Source organism: Chelonoidis abingdonii, chromosome 1, assembly GCF_003597395.2.
Source record: "Chelonoidis abingdonii isolate Lonesome George chromosome 1, CheloAbing_2.0, whole genome shotgun sequence".
Classification (NCBI taxonomy): Eukaryota; Metazoa; Chordata; order Testudines; family Testudinidae; genus Chelonoidis; species Chelonoidis abingdonii.
The window spans coordinates 58,383,869-58,410,649 of record NC_133769.1 but is presented as its reverse complement, the minus strand read 5'-3'; the positions used below and the strand labels follow the sequence as shown (position 1 = coordinate 58,410,649).

The 26,781-nt window shown below is 43.2% G+C and overlaps 1 protein-coding gene across 6 annotated transcripts in view; it reads left to right on the top strand.

Moving 5' to 3' along the window:
• Window positions 1-26,781, top strand: part of PRICKLE1 (prickle planar cell polarity protein 1) — a 113,287-nt gene that overhangs the window by 71,501 nt on the left and 15,005 nt on the right. Inside the window, exon 1 of one of the 6 annotated variants that reach the window (XM_032804596.2) lies at window positions 21,944-22,105. The exons of the other annotated variants lie outside the window; for them this stretch is intronic. The gene's annotated coding sequence lies outside the window, so the exon portion shown is untranslated. Of the gene's footprint in view, window positions 1-21,943; window positions 22,106-26,781 lie in introns of those variants that run through there. 6 annotated transcript variants of the gene reach the window in all.

The window sequence follows — 26,781 nt, the reverse complement described above, 5'->3', positions numbered from 1 at the left end:
TATTTCATAAATATATGGTTAAAAACGAGAATGTAAGCAATTTTTCAGTATTAGTGTGTTGTGACACTTGTGTTTTTTATGTCTGATTTTGTAAGCAAGTAATTTTAAAGTGAGGTGAAAGTTGGGAGTGTGCAAGACAAAAGAGTCTCCTGAAAGAAGTACAGTAGTCTGGAAAGGTTAAGAACCACTGACTTAATGGACCAGAGATGTAGGGTGGGCATGGGTATGTGAGAGAGAGAGAGACATATGTGAAGGTGATCCGAATGTGAAAAACTACAGAGCCATGTGCTTTGGCTACTGTGAACCTTTGGCCTCACCTACTCTCTGCTTGCTTAATCCATCTCATCTGGGACTATTCTGTCTCCTTAATAGATCACCAGGTCTCTTTGGTGGGAGGGATGGAGGCAAGAGAGGACTGCCTACAAATTTTTCCGTGACTACACATGCAGAACCAACAGAATGTTAGTAGGCCACTAAGATTGCATTACTATCTGCACACATAAGGTTTCTTTTAAACCTTATAGCTTTGATAAATTGAACATTTTTTACCAGACTTCTGAAAGTTGCATCTGTGGCATAGGACTATCTCCTTAGAAACTTGAAATTTTCCATCTCAAATTGCTAGATGCTATAGCAGGGGTACTCAGACTGGGGGTTGGGACTCCTCAGGGGGGTCACAAGATTATTACGGGGGGGTCATAGAATCATAGAATATCAGGGTTGGAAGGGACCTCAGGAGGTCATCTAGTCCAACCCTCTACTCAAAGCAGGACCAATCCCCCAACTAAATCATCCCAGCTAGGGCTTTGTCAAGCCTGACCTTAAAAACCTCTAAGGAAGTTGATTCCACCACCTCCCTAGGTAACCCATTCCAGTGCTTCACCACCCTCCTAGTGAAAGTTTTTCCTAATATCCAGCCTAAACCTCCCCCACTGCAACTTGAGATCATTACTCCTTGTTCTGTCATCTGGTACCAGTGAGAACAGGGTCGCAAGCTGTCAGTCTCCACCTCAACCCCACGTTGCCTCCAGTATTTATGATAGTGTTAAGTTTTGTAAAAAAATGTTTTTAATTTATAAAGGGGGGTCGCACACCAAGGCTTGATATGTGAAAGGGGTCACCAGAACAAAAGTTTGAGAACCACTGTGCTATAGCTATTCACAACTGAGTTTGCAAAAAAGTATAGTGAGAAACTTTCTTTAAAAAAAAAATTAATCCTGGGTTAAGTGAACCTACCAAATTCAGCCTAAAATATTTGAAAACATGTTTTGAAAAAATTGAGAAGCTAAAAATAACCCCTTTTGAAATGGTAATGCTCATTCAGTTTCAACTGTAGGAACTACTAATGAATACCTAGTATTGAGTTACAGTATATAAAATATGGAATACAGTCTGCTTAAAAGTAGTTCAGTATAAAGCATCAACGCTTGCTTTGAGTAAATTGCATCATATTTTTAAAGCAGTGTATTACTTCATTGCTACCCATTCAAAAGAATCCAAAGGAATCCATCCTAATGTGTAACTGGTGAATAAGAGAAGTCAGGACATGTTGTCTGGTCTTGGTGGAGTAGCTGAAAGCTAATAGGCAACTAGTTAAGTAACAGATGTTAGGCATCTCAAACAGCTGTTTTTTCAGCAGTTGAATAGAGCTAATAGGACTCATAAATAAATGTATCATTGTATGATGGTCACTCATGCCAAGATTACAAGTTCAGGGTTTAAAACAATCCTCAATGGTTGAATTATATATAACCATGGATAATGAAAATACATTATATTTACATTTAATCTGGCTACATATAAAATCCTCAAACATAGTAATATACTATGTAATCTAAGGCCATGGTTCTGCACACAGCATATATGTTCATGTGATTCTGTAAACATTCACATTAATGAAGTATGTATGTATGCCATTGAAGACTCAGGCCTTAAATTTAGTAAATTATATTTTGAAAAATTAAAGGCTATTAGACTTGATTTTAGAATTACACTCAATTTTTTACATGTTTGGGTAAATTGTTGATCTGGTAAAACATGTTATAGTGATCAGTGTGTTTAAATTGACTTTCACTTGATTTATTGTAGATCATATAAACTAAATAAGTACTTCAAGCAGGGATAACACTTTAGAGAATAGACTCCTTTGCGCATCTGATGTTTAATTTCAACTAGAATGGAGGGGAAGAGAAGAAGTATGTTTACTCTGAGGCAGAAAATTTTTTTTTGGGGGGGGTGATCCTTTGGTTGTTTGGCAAAAGTGAACAATCTGTAAATTCTTGGCCAGTCTTTCTCCTTTCCTCATACTTGTGCTCACAAAATACTCAGAAGGCGTCTGGGCAGTGCTAGTTAAACCTTCTTCCCTGCCCCCGTTAGACTAAAAGTTCCATCTGGGCTGAGGAGTAAGGGTCCTAAGTAGCAGTACAAATCAATATTTATTTTGCTATTGATTTGGCTCCAGTACCATTTCAGCAACGCACACAGAAGATGTTCTTCCAGCCAAGTAAAAAATAAAAATAACTGTTTTTGTAAAAGATTTTTACTTACATATATTGCTTAGGGACTGGGAATCTGGGATTAAATAAGAAGAAATTCTATGATTAAGTAACTCCATCAGCATTCTTCATTCAGTAAAGTGGAAAGCTAGTCTAACCACAGGGGAAACTGGCTGACCCCCATCCATCTCAGCCATTCACCAAGGGCAAGTCATGTCTGACCAATCTAATTGCCTTCTATGATGAGATAACTGGCTCTGTGGATATGGGTAAAGTAGTGGATGTGATGTATCTTGACTTTAGCAAAATTTTTGATATGGTCTCCCACAGTATTCTTGCCAACAAGTTAAAAAAGTATGGATTGGGTGAATGGACTATAAGGTGGATAGAAAGATGGCTAGACTGTCGGGCTCAACGGGCAGTGATCAACGGCTCGATGTCTAGTTGGCAGCCAGTAATGAGCGGAGTGCCCCAGGGGTTGGTTCTGGGGCCGGTTTTGTTCAACATCTTTATTAATAATCTGGATGATGGGATGGATTGCACCCTCAGAAAGTTCGCAGATGACAATCTGTGGGGAGAGGTAGATACTCTGGAGGGTAGGGATAGGGTCCAGAGTGACCTAGACAAATTGGAGGATTGGACCAAAGGAAATCTGAGAGGTTCATCAAAGACAAGTGAAGAGTCCTGCACTTAAAAAGGAAGAATCCCATGTACTGCTACAGGCTGGGGACCGACTGGCTAAATAGCAGTTCTGCAGAAAAGGACTTGAGAATTACAGTGGATGAGAAGCTGGATATGAGTCATCAGTGTGCCTTTGTTGCCAAGACGGCTATCGGGGCATATTGGGCTACATTAGTAGGAGCATTGCCAGCAGATTGAGGGTAGTGATTATTCCCCTCTATTTGGCAGTGGTGAGGCCACGTCTGGAGTACTGCGTCCAGTTTTAGGGCCCCCACTAAAGAAAGGATATGGACAAATTGGAGAGAGCCCAACAGAGGGCAACGAAAATGATCAGGGGGCTGGGGCACATGACTTACGAGGAGAGGCTGTTCTCAGTGCTGGGAGATGACAGAACAAGGAGCAATGGTCTCAAGTTGCAGTGGGAGAGGTCTAGGTTGGCTATTTGGAAACACTATTTCACTAAGAGTGTGGTGAAGCACTGGAATGGGTTATCTAGGGAGGTGGTGGAATCTCCATCCTCAGAGGTTTTTAAGGCCCAGCTTGACAAAGCCCTGGCTGGGATGATTTAGTTGGGGATTGATCCTGCTTTGAGCAGGGGGTTGGACTAGATGACCTCCTGAGGTCTCTTCCAATCCTAATCTTCTATGATTTCAAGAAGGAAAATACAAACACAAAATAAATCAACACTTTCACATTGAATCTTGTTCAGCAGCTCAAAACTATCTTGAAAAATGCATAACAATGATATCAAGCTGACACTTGTCTTCATAAACATGATTTAAAACTTTTCTTAAATGCCCATATATATGAGTGGTGACTGTTTTTTGTGGAGTGGGGGTGATATTAAAGTAAGGTCTGTTTTTATAAGTGTTATTGGGAATGAATATGACTGCATTTTGGGGCAAGTACCAGGCTGTAGAGTAATGTTTACAGTGGATTCCTTTAGGCCTTGTCTACGCTACAAAGTTTTGTCAACAAAAAGAAGCTTTTGTTGACAAAAGACTGGATTGCGTACACACTGTGGTGTGACTTTTGGCGATAAAATAAAAGCATTCCGACGAGAGACATAAGGCTTTTTGCACAATTTTTTGTTGACAAAGTGCCAGTGTAGACACCACGCTTGATTTTATCACATTAATTGGCCTCCAGGAGGTGTCCCACAATGCCCACTGTGACCGCTCTGATCAGGAGTTTGAACCCACCTGCCAGCAGCCAAGTAAACAACCATCTGCCCTTCTCTCTTAGAAGCCTTTGGAATTTTTGAAATTCTGTTTCCTGTTTGCTTGGCATGGAGAGGTTTTATCACATCTTCCCAGGTGACCCTGGCGGGTTATCGCAGCAAATGCCTTCCCACTTGGACCACTGCAGAGCTAATGAATCTGCTCAGTATATGGGAAGAAGAGGCTGTGTGGTCCCAGCTGTGCTTGAGCTGTAGGAATTTTGATACCTATGGGCAGATTTCTCAAGGCTTGTGCGAAAAGGGTATGATCGGGACATGCTAAGGTTCGGAGTGAAGATCAAAGAGCTGAGACAGGTGTACTATAAAACGAAAGAGGCAAACTGTCGCTCTGATGCTGCACCCAAGACCTGCCAGTTCTATAAGGTGCTGTATACTGTCCTCGGTGGTGACCCCACCTCTACCACCAAGAGTCCCCTGGATACTTTGGTGGGCCTGGAGGTGGTGGAAAAAGGGCCTAATCTGGAGAACAAAGTCATTAACGAAGAGATGGAGTTAGATGATGATGTGGAGCTCCCGGCAGGGTTGCCTGGTGGCGCAAGCAGCAAGGAACTGTTCACCACTCTGGAGGTGTCTAGCCAGTCTCAGCAATTGCTCTTTGGTGGGCAAGAAGCAGGAAAGGAGACACCTGGTAAGTGGCTGTGGTTTGTGTCATGTGAAGGTGGGTTCAGGGGATAGAAATGTACAAGGCTGGCCGTGTTTCTGTGTGGTGGACATTTCCCTGTGTATCCAATCAGTATGGTGGAACAAGGTGTTCATGCACACCGAGATCTTACGGGAATCCTCCAGAGAGATCTCTCGGGAAGTTTCCTGGAGGCACTAGGTAATCCTCTGCCGAAGGTTCTTGGAAGAGTTGCTTCATTCCTTCCTCCATTGTAGGAAACTTTCCCACACCATTCGGCAATCACTTGTGCAGGGACCAAAGTGGCACACAAGTGAGCAGCATAGGGACCAGGGCGGAAGCCACAAGTATGTGGTAGATGTACACTCGCTTCCCTGCTTACCCTCAGCAGTGAGATATCTGCTACAATGAGCCCTGCCTGTGGAAAAGTGTGGGAGAATTTTAGATTTTTTTTTCCCTAGTTTGGTGTCAAGTATCAGAGGGGTAGCCGTGTTAGTCTGGATCTGTAAAAGCAGCAAAGAGTCCTGTGGCACCTTGGCTAACAGACATATTGGAGCATGAGCTTTCGTGGGTGAATACCAGGAAGTGGGTATTCATCCACGAAAGCTCATGCTCCAATACGTTTGTTAGTCTATAAGGTGCCACAGGACTCTTTGCTCCTTTTCCCTAGTCGGCTGCACCCCAACCCTTGCAGAGTTGTAGAGTGCTCCTGCCCCAAACCAACACTCACCATGCTTTGGGTGTTCACAGAGATGTGTGCTTGCCAAGTGCCAGTAAGAAAGTGTGTTATGTTACAAAAGGTGTATTTTACTGAAACATTTCAATGCTGTGCATGAACATAACAATCATGTTTCTGTGCATTGGTCCCTCTGCTTTGGTATATGTGGCCTTCTGGAACACCCCACACATACTGGCCGAGCATCTCCGTCAGATAAGAAAGTACCCAAGATGGAGCAAAAGAAGACATGTTCCGAGAGGTACTACACTTCTCCAATGCAGAGGAAAGGGAACACAAGCGGTGGAGGGAAGGCATAAGGCAGGACCGAAAAGAAAATCAGGAGTTTGTTAAGGACTCTACTGAGTGGATGATTAAAGTCATGGAGGAGCAAACGCAGATGCTGAAGTCCTTAATGCTGCAGACTGAGCAGAAGCATGCCCACCCTCCCCTGCAGCACATTCAGAACTCTTTTTTTCCATGCCCCTGCAAACTCCACCCGCACATTCCTTTCCACTTTCCGGGACTTCTCGGTTTCCCCTTCACTCCACCTCATTGGACAACTTTCAAAATGATTGCTGGACCTACATACATCTCTGAAAGTCTGCTCTTCCCTGGTACCTCCTTTCCCACCAAGCATCTTTTTGTGTGTGTGTGTGTGTGTGTGTGTGTGTGTGTGTGTTTTCTTGTGCAATAAAAGCAGCGTTTTTGAATGGTAACTCATCTTTGTTTCCTACAAATTGAGATAGCAGGCAGAATCAATACATACACAGACAGTTTAATTATTTGCTTACTGGAATGTAAGGTCCCAAATGTCACCATTTCTACCTAGGAAAACTACACGTCATGTAAGATTGTAGCACTAATACAGAGATATACGTTACTGGTTCACATTTTCAAAGTGTTGCTGCAAAGCCTCCCTGATTCAAAATGCCCTCTTCTGGGCCCCTCTGATAGCCTTGTATCGGGCTGCTCAAAATCAGTAGCCAAGTGCTCTGCCTCAACATTCCACCTTCGAGCAAACCTTTCAGTCTTAGCTTCACAAATATTATACAACGTACAGCACGTGGCCATGTCCGTGGGAATATTATCCTCATTGAGGTCTAATCTGCCATAAAGGCATTGCCAGAATGCCTTTAATCCACCAAAGGCACATTCCACTGTCCTTTGGCAATTACTCCTTACTGCTGTCCAAGTTCCCATGTAAGATTTCATGAGCCATGGCTGTAAGGGGTATGCTGGGTCTCCTATGATCACTATGGGCGTTTCAACATCCCCCACTGTAATCTTCTTGTCTGGAAAGAAAGTCCCTGCTTGTAGCTTTCTATACAGGCCACTATTCCTGAAGATGCATGCATCATGCACCTTCCCAGACCATCCTGCGTTGATGTCAGCGAAATACCCATGGTGATCCACAAATGCCTGCAACACCATGAGAAGTACCCTTTCCTATTGATGTACTCCATCGCAAGATGTTCTGGTGGCAAAATTGGAATATGTGTGCCATCTGTCATCCCTCCACTGTTAGGGAAATCCATTTCTGCAAAGCCATCCGCTATTTCACACACATTGTTCAGTCACAGTCCTTCGTAGCAGGATGCGATTAATTGCCTGCACACTTGCATTAATGCAACCCCAGTGGTTGACTTCTCCACTCCAAATTGATTCATGACTGACCTGTAGTAGTCTGGCATTGCCAGATTTCACATAGCGATTGCGACACGCTTCTCTGCCAATGGGGCAGCTCTCATTCTGGTGTCCTTGTGCCGCAGTGCTGGGGTGAGCTCCGCACACAGTTGCAGGAAGGTGGCTTTCCACATCCAAAAATTTTGTAGCCACTGCTCATCATTCCACATCTGCAAGATCATATAATCTCACAATTCAGTGCTTGTTTCCTCAGCCCAGAAGCAATGGTCCACCCTCTGCAGCTGTTCTGTGAATGCCAAAAGCAATCTACAGTGGCTCCTATCCATATCACACAGTATGTCAGGTAACTGGGAGTCTTCTTCAGTTAGGAACTTGGCAATTACCTGCACGGCCATCCACAATGTCTTCATGAGTTAACAGAGCATAGAAGAACAGTTGCGGGATCCATCCCTTCTCACAAACAAGGGCCATTGAAAAATGCTGAGAAAGAAAGCTGTAAACCCGTGCAATGCTGGGACAGAAAGCAATGCACCATGGAACATTGAGCCTGGTCCCAAGGTGCGCCACAATTCACTCCGCCTTCCCAAAAGACCTAGCGGCAGACGGTGTTGAGCTGGACTATGGGATAGGTACCCACAGTGCACTGCTCACACAGTCGATGCTAGTGCTCCAAGTGTAGACATGCACTGCTGACGGGGGGAGTGTGAACATACAATACCAATTTTTATTATAGCACTTTTTGAGTGTTGACATCACTTTTATTGACAACTCTGTAGTGTAGACAAGGCCTTAGTAAGGGAACTTTTTCCCCTTTCTACCTTTTATGGATAAGCCTCAGCTGAATTTGAAGAAATTGACTAGACCCATTACCATTTTTTAAAAAATTCTTTTTTTACCCACAACGTAAAAGCATAAAAACTGTAGTAAAACAACATCAGATCTGAACTATATGTTACATCTCTGATGGATGATAACATATGTTTCTGGAAACAGGATTTCTTCCAGTTCCTGTATCGCATATGATGTTTCTGTATAAGTAGAAAAGGAAACTTTAGAAAAGCTGAGAACTACAGAAATAGTTTTGATAGAGGGAGCATGGCCTCGCCTGCCATGTAAGCAAGCCTAGTAAACAGAGTAGTGAGATTCTATTGAAGTGGAAATAATGTCTGGCTTTGAGAGAGATGTCCTGTTGTTATTCAACAGGAAGTGGACTGTCTTCAGACTTAGATGCCTGATATATGGTAGACTAGTAGCCATTTAGCTATTGATCTTCCTTTGCAAAGATTGAAACAGTATCTCTTTTTTGTGATGCATTTTGGTAGAGCTGACCAGCTCATAAATCCGTTGGTATCTCCCACCCCCGCTACTTTGCTGTACAAAAGAAGTTAACAAAGTATAATATATCTTTATCCATATAGACCAGCAATTTATTAATGTCGACATTACATCACTATCTGCCTTCAGGATGGCATGTGAGATGAATTTAGTAAACCAAAGTGGATGCAGTATCACGATAAGAGAGAGATAAAGTAGGTGAAGTAATATCTTTTTTTATTGGACCAATTTCTGTTGGTGAGAGAGACAAGCTTTTGAGCTTACACAGCTTGTCTCTCTCACTGACAGAAATTGGTCCAATAAAAGATATTACCTGGCAAACCAAATTAACAGTTCTCCTAATCTGTTGTCTCTTCTCATGAGTTGTGTTGGAGCTTGGTGCACTTTGTATATACTCTTAGCATGTGGGTCTCTGAAAAATGACTCTGTGAAAGCAGGAGAGTTCCGTGATTGTTGGGTCTCATTGACCGCCAGAGTAAACTTACCCACTTTAAGCAAAAAGATGATTGTAACTGCCATCCCTGCATCCCAGCCTAGAATTTAAAATCAGGTTGTTGTCCTTCTGACTTGTGTATCCTCAGTAATAGAGATCTTCCAGGTCAAACTCTGTTCTCATCGTAACTACATTGTCTTTAAATTCTGGCCTCAAGTGCGCCTATTCAGTTACATGGTCTGTAACAGGAAAGTCTAAAGTGTAACTGAGTCATTATTTACACAAGAAAGTTGTCTGATCTAATTAAAATTGGTTACAGTGCTGATGCACTTGATTATATAGTCCCATCTGCACAACCAACTAAGCAAACAAACCTCAGAACCAAACAATTGTGTTAGAATCTGCTGAGAAACAAGTCAGTCGTGGCACAGCTGTTCGTGATCAAGACCTACACAGTAGTATACTCACTCTATTAATCATGTTGTGTGTGGACATCAGCCATGTGTGGAGTCCATGTTAAAAATCAGGTTACAATCTTAATCAAAATCTTTAGGGGTTAGCAATTACTATAAAGATGCTTTAAGAGTCCTGTCAGCTCAGAAGCGAAGTCCGTCCAAATCCACTAATGAAATGCTCTATAACATTTTAATTTCTTTCCTTGTTACTTCAGAGCAGAATTGTGGTCTAATATCTGTACCAGTACTAGATATATAGTAAATGAAAGGAATAATTTAAACTTCAAAAACAACTTTTAAGACAGCTGTCCTTCGTACGTATATTTCAGAACAGAGGTATTTGATGGCATGTTGAGGCCCAAGTCCGCACTTGGGCCTGTGCTAGTTGTAACTGTGTTCACATTCAAGCATGATTGTATCAAGAAGCATTCTACCTATGCATCTGCGTAGCTGCCACATTCTCTATAGCTCTACAGGTGATGGTTTTGTGGATGTAAGCACAATAAGTGAGCAAGATTATTTTCTGATTTAGCTTATCTGTTAATAAACTAAATGCTAATATTTCAGAGCAGAGAAATAGAATCCAGGAGGCACCATATGGATATTTGGTGTCCTTCGAGTCTGACCTTCACAGTCCTTTGTGTTAGCACAAAACTATCTTCCCTATTTGTACCTGCATTTTTTTCTTTTCTCCTTTTTTCTCTCCTGGTCTGTTTCCCATCTGTATTTTATTTTCACCGTTGTTCCCTTGCCTATCACCTAATCCTTTTCTCTTCTACCTGCCCCTCGTACATTGGCTCTCTTCCCACAATGGTCCAGTCTCCCGCTCAGTGCTTTCTCTCTTTGAATTTATCCAGTATCTCTGGTTCTGTCAGCCTCACTCCACAGGTATCTCAGGATTGTGCTGCTGTTCTGTCTCCTGCCAACATAGCGCTTTCCACACTGGTGCTTCTGTCAGTGTAAGTTATGTCAGTCAGGACTGTGGTTTTATCAACAAAAGTGCTGATGGACACATAATCCTAGTGTCTAGCGCAATGGAGCCCCATTTTTGGTTGGCCATGAGCGCTACCATAATAAATAATGAATGCTCCCCAATTATTTATGGGCAGAGAAGAGAGAAAGGAGGAGGTCTTGATTATTCCTCAGGAGTCGTTAAGGGAGGGAACGGAAGGGGAAATATTGATCTCTCCCTGTTGCCCTGGAATTAAAGATACTTCATTTGGACTGAGTGAGAGTGATAGCAGAGCCAAATGTGTGGCTGTCACTCCAGATGAGTGACACTTGCCAGGGATGCAGATAGTGAAAACTGAGAGTTAAAGGACATGTCCATGCTGGGAATTTTTAACACTTTTCATCCCACTGGTCTAGCTTTGCTGATGGTGGCAATGGGGAAGTGCTAGTATAGACAAAGATACAGTTTAGGATACAGTTGTTAAAATTACCTCTACCCTGCCTACACTAGCACTCCCCCACCAGCAGAACTGCCCTTGTGCTAGATCAGTGGTTTTCAACCTGTGGTCTGCGGACCCCTGCGGATCTGCAAATTATGTCTAAGATTTCCAAAGGGGTCTGCACCTCCATTTGAAACGTTTTAAGGGTCTGCAATTTCAAGTGAAAGAAGTTGAAAACCACTGTGCTAGACTAACAATGGGGAAGTTGTTAGTGTAGAAAAGGACAGGGGGCAAACTTATAAAATTATATGCTGAGGTGCCTAAAAATGCAGTTAGGTTCCTAACTTGCTTTCGGATTTGTAAATCCCAGTAGGTTCCTAACTACCATTAAAGTCTAAATGCCTTTGTAAATATGGCCCTTGGTAACTTTTCAGAAGAAGCTATACTCAGTGTATGTCTACACCACAATCACAGATGTGACTGTAGCTCTCAGGTAGTCATTCTAGCTTTAATCTAACTAGTGCTACTAAAAATAGCACCAAAGATGCATGGCATGGATCCCGTGGAGGAACGTACAAATCTGATCAGAATCCTAGTTATGTACTTATGTTGCTAGTCTGTGCCAGGGTCATTGCTGCCACATCTTCACTGCTATTTCAACTGTACTAGGTAGATTAAAGCTAGTGCAGGTAGCAATCACATTTCCAACTTCAGTGTACACCAGGGGTAGGCAACCTCTGGCACGGGTGCCGAAGGCAGCACACGAGCTGATTTTCAGTGGCACTCACACTGCCTGGGTCCTGGCCACCGGTTCGGGGGAGCTCTGCATTTTCATTTAATTTTAAATGAAGCTTCTTAAACATTTTGAAACCTTATTTACTTTACAATACTTATTTACTAAAAGCTAGTTTACTTATATATTATAGACTTATAGAAAGAGACCTTCTAAAAACATTAAAATGTATTACTGGCATGCGAGACCTTAAATTAAAGTGAATAAATGAAGACTTGGCACAGCACTTCTGAAAGGTTGCCGACTCCTGGTGTATACATACACTTAGAGGCCCACCTTATTCCCATGGGAAGGAGAACACCTCATGATGGGGCTCTAGAAGAAATCTGTGAGGACTCTCTTGAGGAAAACCTCCCGGCATCATCCTCTTGCTCCACCACATAGCAAAGCCTATTAAGCCCGCTGTTTTCCAAACCTAGCAGATCCTCAGGGATCTATGTTGGCCCCCAGAAGTGTGGCAGGGGTGGCACCGCTCTGCCCAACCCTGTGTGAGGGCACTCATTACAAACCAGCAGCCATCACTCACACTGGCCCTGGCTGCCAGCGCACCCCTTCACCGTGGGGGTGGGGCCCATGCGGCGCACCACATCATGCTGCCTCCTAGCCCAGTGCCCTCCCACAGACTCTCCACCAATACCAATGCCCATACCCTCTTGCCCAGAAACGCCCCCCCACAAACTCCCCAGCTCAACTGCACAGCGCCCTGCATACCACCCTCCCCGCCCAGTGCCCCCACACAGTCCCACCACCATAACTCCACAGTGCTCAACACACACAGACTTCCACCAGTGCCCCCCGCCAGATTCTGTGCCCAGCACCTCAAAACACACGTCCCCCCACCCTGACTGCCCAATGCCCCCCCACAGATTCCCCCCGCAGAGACCCACTCCCTGCACCCTTCTCCCCCTCCCCCGGCTGCAGTCACCGGCCCCTCTGGGAGGTGACTGTCAGCCAGGCTGAGCAGGCAGCGTGGCCAGTTCCGGTCTGCCCCTCAGGAGCAGCACAATCAGCCAGACAGGAGCAGGGCTTGCCAGGCTGAGCTCCTATGGGCTCCATTTGCTGGGTGGGGCCTGGCCGAGCCCTCCATGCTGCCCCCCCTCCACTAGCCGAGACTGGCGCGACCTCTGCAGCAGTCCCAGGTGGCTCGGCCCCAGGGAGACATGCTGGGCCTTGCAGGTAGTGGGCTGCAGAGACTGATTTGAGCTGGAACCATTCTGGGGAGCAGGGCAGACCCCTGGAATGTGTTCCCCAAGAGCCAGCCCGGGCTGTCTGCACCCACTGGCCCCATGGCCAGCAGCCCTACCAAGCCACGTGGGGCAGAGCCTGGCTGCTGGGCGGTGAGCCCCTTACAGACAAGGAGACTTGCTGGCTGGTAGTCACTCACACAGCAAGGCCTGGGCTTTTGACTGCCCCAGGTGAGGAGCCGGACCTTGCTGTGTGGATGGGTTAGATGGGTCCTTAATGGGCCCCTACACTGTGGGCTTGGAGCCATTGTAAACCTGCTAGGTGGTGGTGGGAAGGCTCTACAGAAGAGACAACAGAAACCAAGTCTTGTAACTAACTCTTAGTATCCTTCTCCTCCCATGGCGTAGACCTGAGACTGTGTAGACAAGCTTTTTCAGTATCCAGAATGGAGGGGAGACTGGTGTTGTGCAGGCAGCTCTAGCATTTATGATGTAGCCCAGGGTGGTCCAGCCTTTGCTGTGCTGTGGGCTGGATACTAATTTTGTGCACCTCCACAGACCACGTACAGAAATATATGCTCTACAAAATGGTGTCCTCCATGCAGTATTACCTTGCACATGCTCCAATAGCCAGGATTATATAACCTGGCAGCCTTTCCTATGCCCAGACCTCTTAAACTACACTGCTTTTTCTACACTACAACATTAGGTCAGCTTAACTACATCACTCAGGGCTGTGAAAAATGTCATAACCTGTGTGATGTAATTAAGCCAACCTAAGCTCTGGTGTAGACATGCCTGGGTCAACATAAGAATTCTTCTGTTGACCTAGCTGCCACCGTTTGGAGAGGTGGGTTTACTGCACCAATGGAAGAGCTCTTTCTATCACTGTAGTAAGTGTCTAGGTAACAGTGCTGCAGCTGTGCCACTGTAGCGTTTCTAGTTTGGAGATGCCCTTAGACCCAAAGTTTGATTTACAGATAAAGAGTTTAAGGTATGATATGTTTTTTCATAGAATCAGAAATAATATACATGTTTTGGATGTATGGGTTCTGTCAAATTTCATGTGGTTTGTAACATACAGCCTGATCCTGCTCTCATGAAGGTTAATGAGAGTTTTGCTGTTTGACTTAAGTGGAAGCATTCTTAGGCACATAAGATGTGCATTGAAGCTATTAGTCACCCTATTGCACATTCCCAACTTTTTATAGTTATGCCCTAAGTTAAATTTGTAGGATTGGATCTTGTTTCATATAATTAAAACAACTGTTGCAATGAATTCAGTGATTGTGGAAGGTAGCAGAATAACAGTGTAGAGTGAAGTCTTTTTGTATCCAAAGAACCAGTAAAGTTTAGTGCAAGTTGTGCCATCACCCAAACTGAGGGCTGGTCTACACTACGGGGAAAAATCGATCTTAGATACGCAACTTCAGCTACGTGAATAACGTAGCTGAAGTCGAATATCTAAGATCGGATTACTCACCCGTCCTCACCGCGCGGGATTGATGTCCGCGGCTCCCCCTGTCGATTCTGGAACTCCATTGGAGTTGGTGGAGTTCCGGAATTGATATAAGCACGCTCGGGGATCGATATATCGTGTCTAGATGAGACGCAATATATTGATCCCCGAGCAATCGATTGTAACCTGCCGATACGGCGGGTAGTGTAGACGTAGCCTGAGAGGGAAGCATGAGAGGTTAATTCATTCTCTTTCATTATTCAGTCCTGAGTGTCTTCTGAGACAGCCAACAAGCAAGTACTAGTGTCATTGTTAGTGATGTTCAGTGACATGGTTAATTGTTGAGTATGAAACTAAACTGGCATCGCTAATTTCTTACAGACCACAGCGCAGAAATCAGATGGTAGCAACTCTCCTTTACTACCAACCTAGTATGAATTTGTTTTAACACCCTAAGGTGAAAGCTTTCATATCCTATTACAAACTGCCTGAGCCATCCAGTCATTTGAAGAATTAGCTTTACTCAGGATTGTTTATTGAATTGGAAACTTAAAAGGCCCTTTGAAGACACAATATTATTTTGAGGTCACTTGTATTCTAAGCCTAAACAACTTGATTGTGATAAATAAAAATTGTTTACACTTTTCTTCCCACCAAAGACTTCTTTTAGAACACACATGTTCTCTTGGCAATGGGTACTGAGGTTATGTCCCTTCTCCACATTGGTCACTTTCTTGGTTCCCAATAAAAAAAAGTGACTGACATATGATTTTGGTAAGAAGGGATGAGCTGAATACAAAGACTAAGAAAAAAGGAGGAAGATACTGAAAGGAGAGAGGGAAGTTATATAGGGAGAGGAACATGGAGAGCAGGTAGAGCAGTGGGTCTCAAACTTTTGTCCTGGTGACTCCCTTTCACATAGAAGCCTCTGAGTGCACACCCCACATCCCCCTTAAAAATGAAAAACACTTTTAAATATATTTAACACCGTTATAAATGCTGGAGGCAAAGCGGGATTCGGGGTGGAGGCTTGACAGCTCGTGACCCTCCATGTAATAACCTCGCAACCCCTGAGGGGTCCTGACCCCCGTTTGAGAACCCCTGAGGTAGAGTAAGGCTGAGGTGAAATGGATGCTGAAAGGGCAGTGGTTTGGAGCAAGAAGCAACGAACCAGTCAGCTGAAGAGAGAGAATCTCCAGAATTAAAAGATTTAAAAAGAAGTCCTAAGAGGTTTTTGTTCCTGGCTTTTAATTTTTTTAAATATATGTAAAAGTTGTCTTCCAGCTTGTTATTGGCTTTTAATTCTCTTACTTTTTAGACATGACAAGAATTCTCATGTGGTCTTCCATGATTTCATTGGAGATCTCAGGTGTGTGATGTGGTCTGTCTAAGCCCCTACTATAGGGGTGAGGAATGTTAAATATTTAACAGCCACATCTTTTCTTCCATAAGGCCATGTTTACACTAGAGTGCTGTACCGCTCTATTTTGAGAGGAGAACTCTCTCCCATTGAAATAATTAAACCACCCCCAATGAGCGATAGTAGCTATGTAGATGGGAGAGTGTCTGTCTCCTACCAACATAGCACTGTCCACACTGGCACTTTTGTCAGTGTAACTTATGTCACTGGCAGGGTGTGTTTTTCACTCCCTTGAGCGACTTAAGTTATACCGACAAAAGTGTTAGTGTAAACATAGCCTCAGTTTATAGTGTGTTTCTTTTTTCTGGGGCAGGGGTTTATTAGTTTATTAACTCAATGTTTTAAACAGTGTTTAAATAAAAACGTATTTAGGCCCATGTCCTGCAAACATTAGGCACTGGCTTGATTTTGTGCATGTGAGTAGCACGGTATTCATATGTATAAATGATCCATATTACGGTACTGCCTAGAGGCTCCAACTGAGATTGAGGCTTCAGTGTTCTAAAAATTTTACAAGCACCTATTGATATACTGCCTGTTCCAGAGAATTTAGAAATTAAGACAAAAGGTGAGAGGAGAAACATGTCTACATTGCAGCTGGGTATGAATTTCTTAGACCAGGGAGACAGACTTGTGCTAGTGTGGCTCAAGATAGCATGTTAAAAATAGCAGCATGGACATTATGGCTTCGGCAGAGACGAAGGCTAGCCATCCAAGCTCAGACCCTGGGGCTAGCATCGGTTGGGCTTGAGAGCCCAAGCTGCTTACCAAGCAGCAACATCTATGCTGCTATTCTGAGGCCTGGTACATCTACATTGTTCAGGGGTGTGAAAAATCCACACCCTTGAGCGGTGCACTTAAACTGACCTAATCCCCAGTGTAGACAGTGCTAGGTTGATAGGAGAATTCTCCCATTGACCTAGCTACTGCCTCTGGAATGTTGACTGGAAAATCCCTACCAACAATGTAGGTAGCGTCTTCACTGAAGCACTACAGCTGCGCAGCTGCAGTGGGTTGAGCCCTGCTAGCTTGAGTTCCCGGGCTGGGAAGCTCATTCCCAGCTGCACTGTAGACATACACACAGAGGCCTAGAACTCAGTAGACCTGGGTTATATTCCTGGCTTTGCTGCTGACCAGCTATATGACCTTCAGCCTTTGTTGCCTGTTCCCTTCCCACCCTTTGTCTTCATGTCCGTTTAGATTGTAAGCTCTTTAGAGCAGGTATTGTCTCTTACTATGTGTTTGTACAGTGCCCAGTGCAATGGTCACTGATTTTGGCTGGAGCCTCTATGTACTAAAGAAATGAGTAAAAAGACGTGAAATGCCTTGAGACCATACAGCAGATCTATGCCTGGCCCAGGAATGAAATTCAGGACTCTTGACTCCCAGTCCGATGCCATGTTTGTTAGACTATGCTACCTCCCAAAGCAAAATGTGCATTTAGCTTTGCATGACTGGGGCCTGATTCAAAGCCTAATGAAGTCAATGTGAGTCTTTTCACTAACTTCAATGGGTAGGCGGTTTCATTAATTTGATATCTGTGATTATTTATTTGTATTACAGTAGTGCAAAACGACCCCAGAGGAGATCAATAACTCATTGTGCAAAGCACTGTAGAAACACTTTGGGCTACTCTACACTGGAAACTTACATAACCACACCAATGCCCTGGTCTATGCTACAAACTTATGTTGGTATAATTATGTTTCTCAGGGGTGTGGAAAATCCACACCCTGAGTGATGTAGTTATAGCGACCTTAACACACCCACCCACATACCCATAGACAGCACTGTGTTGGTAGGAGATCTCCTGCTGACATAGCTACCATCTCTCGCGGAGGTGGAATTATTAGCCAACAGGAGCACTCTTTCCCATTGATTTAGTGTCTTCACCAGAAGCACTACAGTGGCGCAGCTGCACTGGTACAAGTTTGTAGTATAGACCTGTCCTCAGGGAGGTGGAGTACCTACATTGAGGGGGAGAAGCTCTCCCATCAGTGCATGTAGTTTCTTCAGCTGCGCCATTGCAGCATTGTAAGTGTAGACAAGCCCTATGTGTCTCAGCTGTTCTGCTGTAGCTTTTTTTCAGTGTAGACCTACCCATAGTGAGCAACAATCACTGCCTCAGAGAGTTTATGCCTCATTAGTTTTCTAGTTGTCCATAGAAGTTTCCAAGAAAAAAGGATAGAAAAGATATGGGCTGTTAATATTCAACAGCAAATATAATGCATCGAGGGGGAGGTGAGGGAGAATAAATGTGTTTCTGCTGTTTCCATTTTTAATTAATGATGAATGGAATTGGTAGAGAGGTTCAGTTGGCCACCAGAGGGAGATTATTCAACTCAACAAATAAAAATACTGAAATTGATGACATCTGAATGAATACATGCCACACTTGACTTTTTAATTTAAAAAGTTATTGTGACTTCATTAAAAAACAGTTTAAAAAATCATGGTGGTTATTATCAATAGAATTACTTCATGCAAATGAACTTGGATTGAGGCATGGGAAGCTGACTGGCTGATATACCAGAGAGATTGCTATTCCCCCCCTCCCAGTAATGGACAGGTCTCACAACTCTGTGGAATCCCCTTGACTTCAGAATGATTCTGTACAAGTGCAGTGGTCCACCCATACAGAACAAGTAGAGCCAATGACAGGCGAGCAAAGGGAAAAGAACAGAGCAGAGCAGAGCAGCACCTGTCCTACCAGACTTGGGGCTGGTTATCAGATAGGTGTTGTGATAACTAGACACAGATGGCAGATGAATATTTTATTTTTCTTCTCATAGGTTTCATATTGTGGGTCCATGGGTATCTGGGTCTGCCATTTATAATGATGTCGCTGCAGACAATGCTGGACTCCTTGCTGTCTCTGGCCATGCCATCACCACCACACCTTTTACCCAGCATTGAATGAATCTGTAATGTTTCTTTCAGGCATGTGTCTTTTTAAGAGATTTACGTGCTTCCATTGGATTTAGAATGGTGAAACAGAATTAAAATATTGATCAAGTTAGTCACTCTACTACAGTTTAAATAGAGAAAGCTCCTCTCAAACTGCAAAGGGAATTTTAATGTCTGACTGCATGTCTTGTGAAGCAATATTGACCTATTTTTTGTAACAGAGATCACATATTTTTCATCAGTGATTTCTAATGCTGTTAATTTGTGATCAGATTTGACTTAATGGACCAGACCATTGGTCCTTCAAACTTCATATCCTTGTGGTCCAGTAATGCCCGATCATTATTAATCAACTATGCCATGGTGTTTTCATGGAAGAGGAAAAGTTTCTTCCTGTTCCATGTTGCAGTTTATGTATGCCCTGACATACTAAATTGGATATTCTCATTTTAGAATTCATGACTAAAATGTTGATTTGTCTTAATGTTACCCAGCCAGTAGCAATAAGTAGCTTAACTTCATGCATGAAATTGCATCTTGTTTCCCATGTAAAAGAGGTATAATATTTTCAGATAAATGAACTGTGTTCATAAATGGACCCCTCTCCACCAACAAATTTATTTTGGAATGATTGGTTCTATATCATGAATAGATAATTTTAAAGCAATCTTTTTCACCTCATAAAATTAAGTATTGATACAGGTTGGATATGTGGGAAAATGGTTGCAGTCGAATAAAGCTAGATTGTTTTCTTCTTAGCAGTCATCCAAAAAGCAATCCACACCAGTCGTCCACCTAACTGAAACAAAAGGCAGCCGTTGAGGGGTCCAGTTATGACTCATGCCTTTCCTTTTCTGAATGTGTTTGCCCTTGACAATAACAATCCTTTCAGACAAGATTGACTCCTCTTAGCACCCTGTGGATATAGTCTGTCTCATTCAGATTTAATTTTAGTAGGAAGCATTAATTGTCTGCTAACTACTTCATTACTATCTCATATGCAATAAACTGTGAAGTTGACAATGCTCTGGAAAATGTAACAAACAAGTAACTGTGAATGTTCCACAGTAGTTGACACTTCCACCCTCCATACAAATAGTTGAATACTGTACATAATTGGATAATCATGAAGCCTTATCTAGTTAGCTAGTGTACTGTTGATTTTAAACAAAAGTTTTAGAAGTGATCAGCCTCGTATAATTTCATATTAGATGCTTTACTACTGGAGAATATGCGTCTATGCCACGCTTGAGGAGAAAGGAGCGCATGTCTGATTGATGTTGTGACCTGTCCAACACTAGACATCTCTACAAAAATGCGACATAGATTCATTCAGAACAAGAGGCATTTATGCCTTTGACCCAGAGATACAGTACTAATAAATTATCTTTGATAATGATTTCCCTAGGAAAGCAAAGAACAGTTAGGAGTAGGAAAAAGGAAATATGACCTAGGTGTTCATGGTTAAATTCACAGTTCTGCAGAGGAAACTGCCTGCCAGCCTTTGAAGTCAAATGGGGGAGGGAAGCCGCAAAAGCCAGTTCATTTTGAGCTGGAGGAAAGGCTCCACCTTTTAAAAATGCAGAGTGAAGTAAAAGGAGGTTCCTCCCTTTTTGAATGTTTATTGTCAAAGATGGAATCAACACTGGCTGCTAGCCAAGCATGTCTGTATTACAAACACTGTTATCTGACCGGGGCTAAATCTTTTCTAAATAGACTCTATACTTAAAGCCATAAGCCTCTGGTATCTATGCCCTCTAATAAATACTAACATTTTCCTCCTCTGTACTTGGTACTGGAGAGAGAGAGAAACTACTCAGAGTTTTACCATTGAGCTATTCATTTCACTGAACTATTTACAGCAACATGGTTGTGTATTTTTAAATTTTAAGCTTTACAATGGGGCCCATTGTTTAGTTGTGTGCAGAACCATATGTGCAACTAAACTCCTTAACTGTGCCCTGTGAGAGAAAAATTGTTCTTGGGTAACATTTTTTTTAAAAAATTGACAGTCTACCTTACATTGCTTTTTGTCCACCAGCGCTTGATAAATGCAGAGACATCATGTGACTCTCAAATACTACAGCAACTGTAAATACATATATGTAGTATTTGATAGTGTCACCTTTGTATGTAAGGCAGCATTTACAGTCTACTATTGGCCATAGTCTCTAGGTACTGATATCTAATGTGTATAAAATGAATGATTTTAGACCGATTATATAGCTATTAAAGAGTTCTTAATTTCTTTATTTGTAATTATGCAAATATATACAATAACCAGATTTATTGTGATGCCCTAGTACACCTTTCAGTCTTGCACATGAAAGCATTGACTGTACTACTTTGACATTGTTTCCTCTTGCTTCAGTTTAGTAATGTATATAATGAAGGGGGTTTTTTGTATTAAATCCTATATAAAATATTTGTCACATTTGTATAATACTATTCATGGGGCTGCTTTGAATTTTGCTAGTGGCTCACTTTTGACACCTTCCACTATCCTGTTTGATTTAAGTACGCAGACTTTTACCTGGCATTGTTCCTTTCATGGAGTGACACAAAATAGCTCTCTTTATCAGGCTTGCCTGACTTTACATATGTTAAGGACCTCTTCAAAATGGTCAGAATCTTGTTAAATTCTGGCCCAGTGAGCTGATTTCATTGTTATGGACAAGTTTCGAAATAATTGTTAAGGAAGGGGGCCTCGCATATTCTGAGAGTGGTGTGTTGGAAAGAAAAGGGAAGTTTACATAGGCGTTTTAAAATGTTTGCATCAGTGCTTGTAGAACTGATTTAGCTCCCTGGAGCTTATGAAATGGAAGTAAGTGGAAGATAAGGGATTTCTCAAGTAACTCTTGTAATTTGGGGTAACTTGTCGTTTATATAGGATCACAGATGACTGACAGTTCCTGGAAGTGGATAGTCTAAGGATTAATGTTGGAGGAATTATAGACTGAACAGAGGTCAAATCTTAGTACACTCTGATATATAGGCAGGAAGGCTTTCCACACAATGGGGGGTGTGGTGGGAGATCTATTACAAGCACAAATAGCATTAGGGAACCAAACTGGGGCGGGGGAATTAATATATGTACTCAGTATTGTGACTTTTAAGTTTTTATGACTTCTAAAAATATTCAGTCCCTGGAGTAGCTATTTGGCTGAGGGAACCTTTTTGCCTTGTAGCGGGTCCTTCCCCAGTGCATCTTCTTAGTCAGTGATGTGAATGAAAGGGAAGGATGATTCTGAACACTGCCTGCCAAAAAGAGGCCCTTGTTGTTCTGGTACCTTCTGCCTCCTCCAGCAGCTGTAGCCTTGGTGCTGTATCGGTGAGGGCTCGTCCCTCCCCCCGCTGCGCTGTGCACCATTGACGTGGGGGGTTAATGAGAACATCTGTGTGTGGGAAAGGGGGGGGGGGCACGTGGCCTAGGGACACTCCTGGCGGGAGCTAGTGTTTGAGTTGGAGGATGTTGCAAACAGCCTCGGAGAGGAGTAAGGATCTTCTTGAGGTGGGTGTGTTGGGGAGGCGGGCGGTAAGGGGGTCAGGGGCTGTGCGTGTGTGTGGGGAGGCTGGTGGACTGTTAGGAAGCCGGGGGGGTCTCGGAGGACTTTGAGGAGACTGGGCTGTGGGGGGGGGGCTCTGAGGAAGCTGCCCGAGGGCTGGGGAGGAGGCTGCCTGAGGGCTGTATTTAAAAACTATCCGTGCATGTGGGGAGGGGCAGGGCTTGTGCCCGGGAGGCTGCTCTGTGCTGTCTCTGCAACCTGGCGGGAGGGGACGAGGGGGTGCCCGCCCCGCCTCAGGCGGAGGGAGGCGCAGGTAGTGTGCACGCGGCGGGCCGGACGCTGCAGGGCTGCTGAGGTGGGGAAAGCAGCAGCGCGGCGGGCAGCTGTCCCGTGCGCTCCCGCCTGCGCTGGTCACTGCCCCGAGAGCCCGGCGCCGCCCGCCGGCCGGGAGCCGAAGGTAAGGCGCCTGCAGGTCGGTGCGGGGGCGCTCTGGCTGCCGCGGGACGCAGCCAGAGCGCCCTGGGGAGGGGGCGAGGCTCTTGAGGGGTCCCCAGTTTCCATCGCCCAGTGATGCGGCAAGGGAGCCGCTCTCCCCGGGGCCCGGCGGCGCGGGAGCCGAGCCCCTCACTCCCCGGCTCCCCGGGGCTGGGCGCTCGCTCTGCCTTGGCCGGCGGGCACGGGAGCTGGCGGCCCCACCTGGGCTGTGGCGGCTGCGATCTGGCATCTGCCGGCTGCTGTGTCCTGTTTCGTTTCTTGGTATGTAAAGCTGTGGAGGGTGGGGGTGGCGGAAGGAGACTTGGTTGAAAATAGCAATGGCAAGTGGCGAGGGGAAGCAGCGAGCGACGAGTCTGCAGGGGTCGGAGCTGGGGGACTTCGCCTCCCGCTGCAGCTTGCACCTGGGCTCCCTTTTTAAAGAGGTAATGTGCCGTTCCTTGTAGCCACTTAACCGTTAGGACTCGGCTGCAAGGGAGGTTAATTGGACGCTGATACATTATTACTGCTGTGAGCTAAGAAAGCCAGGTCTGTTTGCGCTGCGTCTGCTCCAACTGTTCACAGACTTCTCCTGTGCTACTTGACATACGAGATGGCATCACATTTGATCCCATTCACTCACTCAACAAACCTCCCATTGGTGAGTTGTTACATGTGCACTTTGTCGTCAGCTGGCCCTTGGACACAAGGCCTGCCTGAAATGCAAGTGGTCCCTCTAAGATTAGAATGATCATTTTAAGCTAGGCTCCGCAATGACTTGGCCTTGAAATAATAGGTTTAAGAGAGGATTTCTGTTGGCAGTATGTCTGGTATTTAGAATTGAGCACTGAGCAGGGGTTTTGCCTATTGTTTGCTATACATGCTTGTTGCTATGAAATGTAACTACACTCATGGTTTTAGCTTGTAATTATTAACCCCCTTTTATCATTTTTTTAAAAAAACTTTTATGATAATGAGAAGGAACAATCAATACCAGTTTTTCAGAATCTTCAGCTGATAGAACATTTGACAGATAAGATGACCTTTTAAAAATGTGCATGTATGTATATTTAAATTTTCCTCATTAATCTGTGTCAGAATAAACTGGGCTATGTGTGGAATTTTGTTTTTACAATTCTAGCCTTGTGACTTCTTGAACACTTCCTTGAAGTATTTTCTCTGGAAACTTGTTTCCAATGAGTGTGCTGTAAGCTTTAACAAAGAAGAGTGTTGTTCAGGAGCCAACAGGTGACGGGGTGAAACCTGAGTATATGTGTACATTGGAGTAAAGTCTGGCTGCTGTTTCCTATGGTCGTTTAAAATAGAAATTAAAAAAAAAAAAATCAATAGGAGACTGTAAAGGGCTAGATTTCTTTTTCTCTCTTTTTTTAAAATCTGTGTACCCCATTATGGAAGATAAAGATCTTATTAGAACAGTGCTTCCTAAACCATTGGTTCTTGTATAACCACAACATGTAGTTTGTATTTATATCCCAAGATGGAGCCAAATAACATAGCCCAAATCAGACATTTTGGCAAAGACAATGCTTTGTCGTAGTGTTTCCTCCTTTTGTTAAATTTAAGCAGTCTGTCTTTGCAATATCAGAAGGCATTATTCACGAAAATAAAAGTCTGAAATCACAAAAGAAAGTAATGCCAGATTTCCAGTGTGAAAAATTATCTTTATTTTGGCAAGTGTGCGTGTGTGTGAATTACTCAACTCTGCTGTTGGTTGGTGTACATACTTAGATTAGGCATTACACCTCTATCCCATGTAACGCGACCCAGTATAAAACGAATTCGGATATAACAGGGTAAAGCAGCACTGGGGGCCTGCGGGGGGGGGGAGCTGCGCACTTAGGTGGATCAAAGCAAGTTCGATATAACTTGGTTTCACCTATAACGCAGTAAGATTTTTTTGGCTTCCCAGGACAGCAGTATATTGGGGTAGAGGTGTATTTGGAAAATGTAGAAAACACATCAGCTTGATTTATAAGGCCAATCAACATATAGTTAGCAATGAATACACTGTAGAGGTCTTTGAATTCTGCTGTATGTCTTTATCTAATAAAGTACATTTCTGTTTCTTTGAAAGTTCACTAGATGTTCTGTACATGCAAATAAGTTAAACCTCTGAAGCAGCTGTGACTGAGTCATGATAATGCCTAACACCTAAGTTGTAATATTTGGAACTGGGTCCAAATTTCTTTGTACTGGGTGCCAAATCTGGTATCAAATGTTTTGCTAGATTTCAAAAATTACATTATTTTTAACAGGGAAGCAGAAAACAAATTACTCCAGTTGCGGCAGTAAAGTGGGTTTTTCTGGTAATGCTTATACTGTTGTTGGAAATGCACTGAATAGTCCTGATATTGGTTTTTGGTTATATTGCTGTTACAGACTCTTGCTCCTCTTTAGGGTGAATTATCATATGAGGTGGAATGGTCATCCCATTCACCTGCTTATTTAACTCCTAGTCTTCCCCCCTTTGGGCTGCAGTTTCAGTGTATTGTGAATGGATGCATGTGATATGCATCTTGTATTCCCTATAGCCTTGTTAACAAGCAGTTTAACAAAAAAGTTGTTAAACAATTTGCCCTGCAGGACAGAGTTAAACAGCAGGGGTTGGGAAAGGAAATGTGTCTTACTGAGCTCACAAATCATGACCTCTTCTATCTGGTCAGAGGTGACCATAGAACTTACTCAGTGAGCTGGAAATCCTAACATAAGGATTAGTTTCACACTTGGATTCAACAATTCTGTAATATCCTTTCTCTAGGATGTGAGTTTTAATACTTTATGTAACAGTGGATTTATAATTAGGGATATGGACTCTTCATTCTTAAGAACTCTTCATATTATTAAGTGACTATAGATGATAATAGACTTCAGTTTCACTAGTGTATATCTGGCTAACTTTTTTAATCACATTTTTCTTTAATCCAATTGCATGGCTAATAATTATGAAGCCACTAGTGAAAGATTTTTCTCTTTGTAGATTGTGAAGCTTTATTAGTGAGGTAGTGCCTGCAGATCTTTAAAAGAAACTTTCTTTGTTTTGAAGATGTCATGTAGCATCCTTCCTCAAACAAATAATCTATTTTTTCAACAGCTGTATTCCTTAGGATATGTAACCATTTTGAAGCCTGTTACTTTGAAGAATGAGTATAACTGCAAAAAAATGTTTTAGCTCTAATCTGTTGCCATTTTAATTTGCAAACTGATTTACGGACTCTGAGAAGGGTTCGGAAAGTAGTAATTTATAAACAAAAGATAGCTAAAATAGTTCAACAAATAGTTTTCAGATACTTCAGTTCAACATCATACATTCAGAAACACAATAGTCAGAATCTGGTTTGATTTATGAATAATGTTTTTGGTATCTGGAATGCACCTCTTCCATGTTAATGCTCCCAACCTTCCAATGAATGTAGGTTTAAATAGTAATTTATATATTTGGGGGCATGTGTGGTTTGTGATGCTTCTTCCTTGCCCTTACTAAAACCAACATACTGATAGCAATCTTGCCCTTTTCTTTTAGTTTAGTTTTTCAGTTTGCAGATCCCAGCTAAGAGAAGGACCACTCTTTCCTTCACTCCCTCTCAGGAGCTGTTTCAACCTACTTCTTACCCATAAAGGAACTGGAGGAATAGGGTGTAAGCTTTGAGGTTAGACAGTTTTTTTGTTTTTTGTTTTTTTTTAAATTCCAGTGCATAGAAAAATGATTAGAACTGGAGCTGTTTCCGCAAGTAGCTTGGTCTGAAAGGAAAAATGGCTCTGATACTCCTCCCCCAATGTCGTGTCCTCTTTTGGAATTATATAACTCTGGCATCTATATATCCTTGGTGCACTTCGTACATCTTAACATTACCAAGGACAGCAGTTACCTACACAGAAATAGCAGTTGACACTTATTATGCCATTTGCAAAGAGCTTTGTAAAATTAACTAGTCATAAAAACATAAGAACGGCCGTACCCGGTCAGACCAAAGGTCCATCTAGCCCAGTATCTGTCTACTGACAGTGGCCA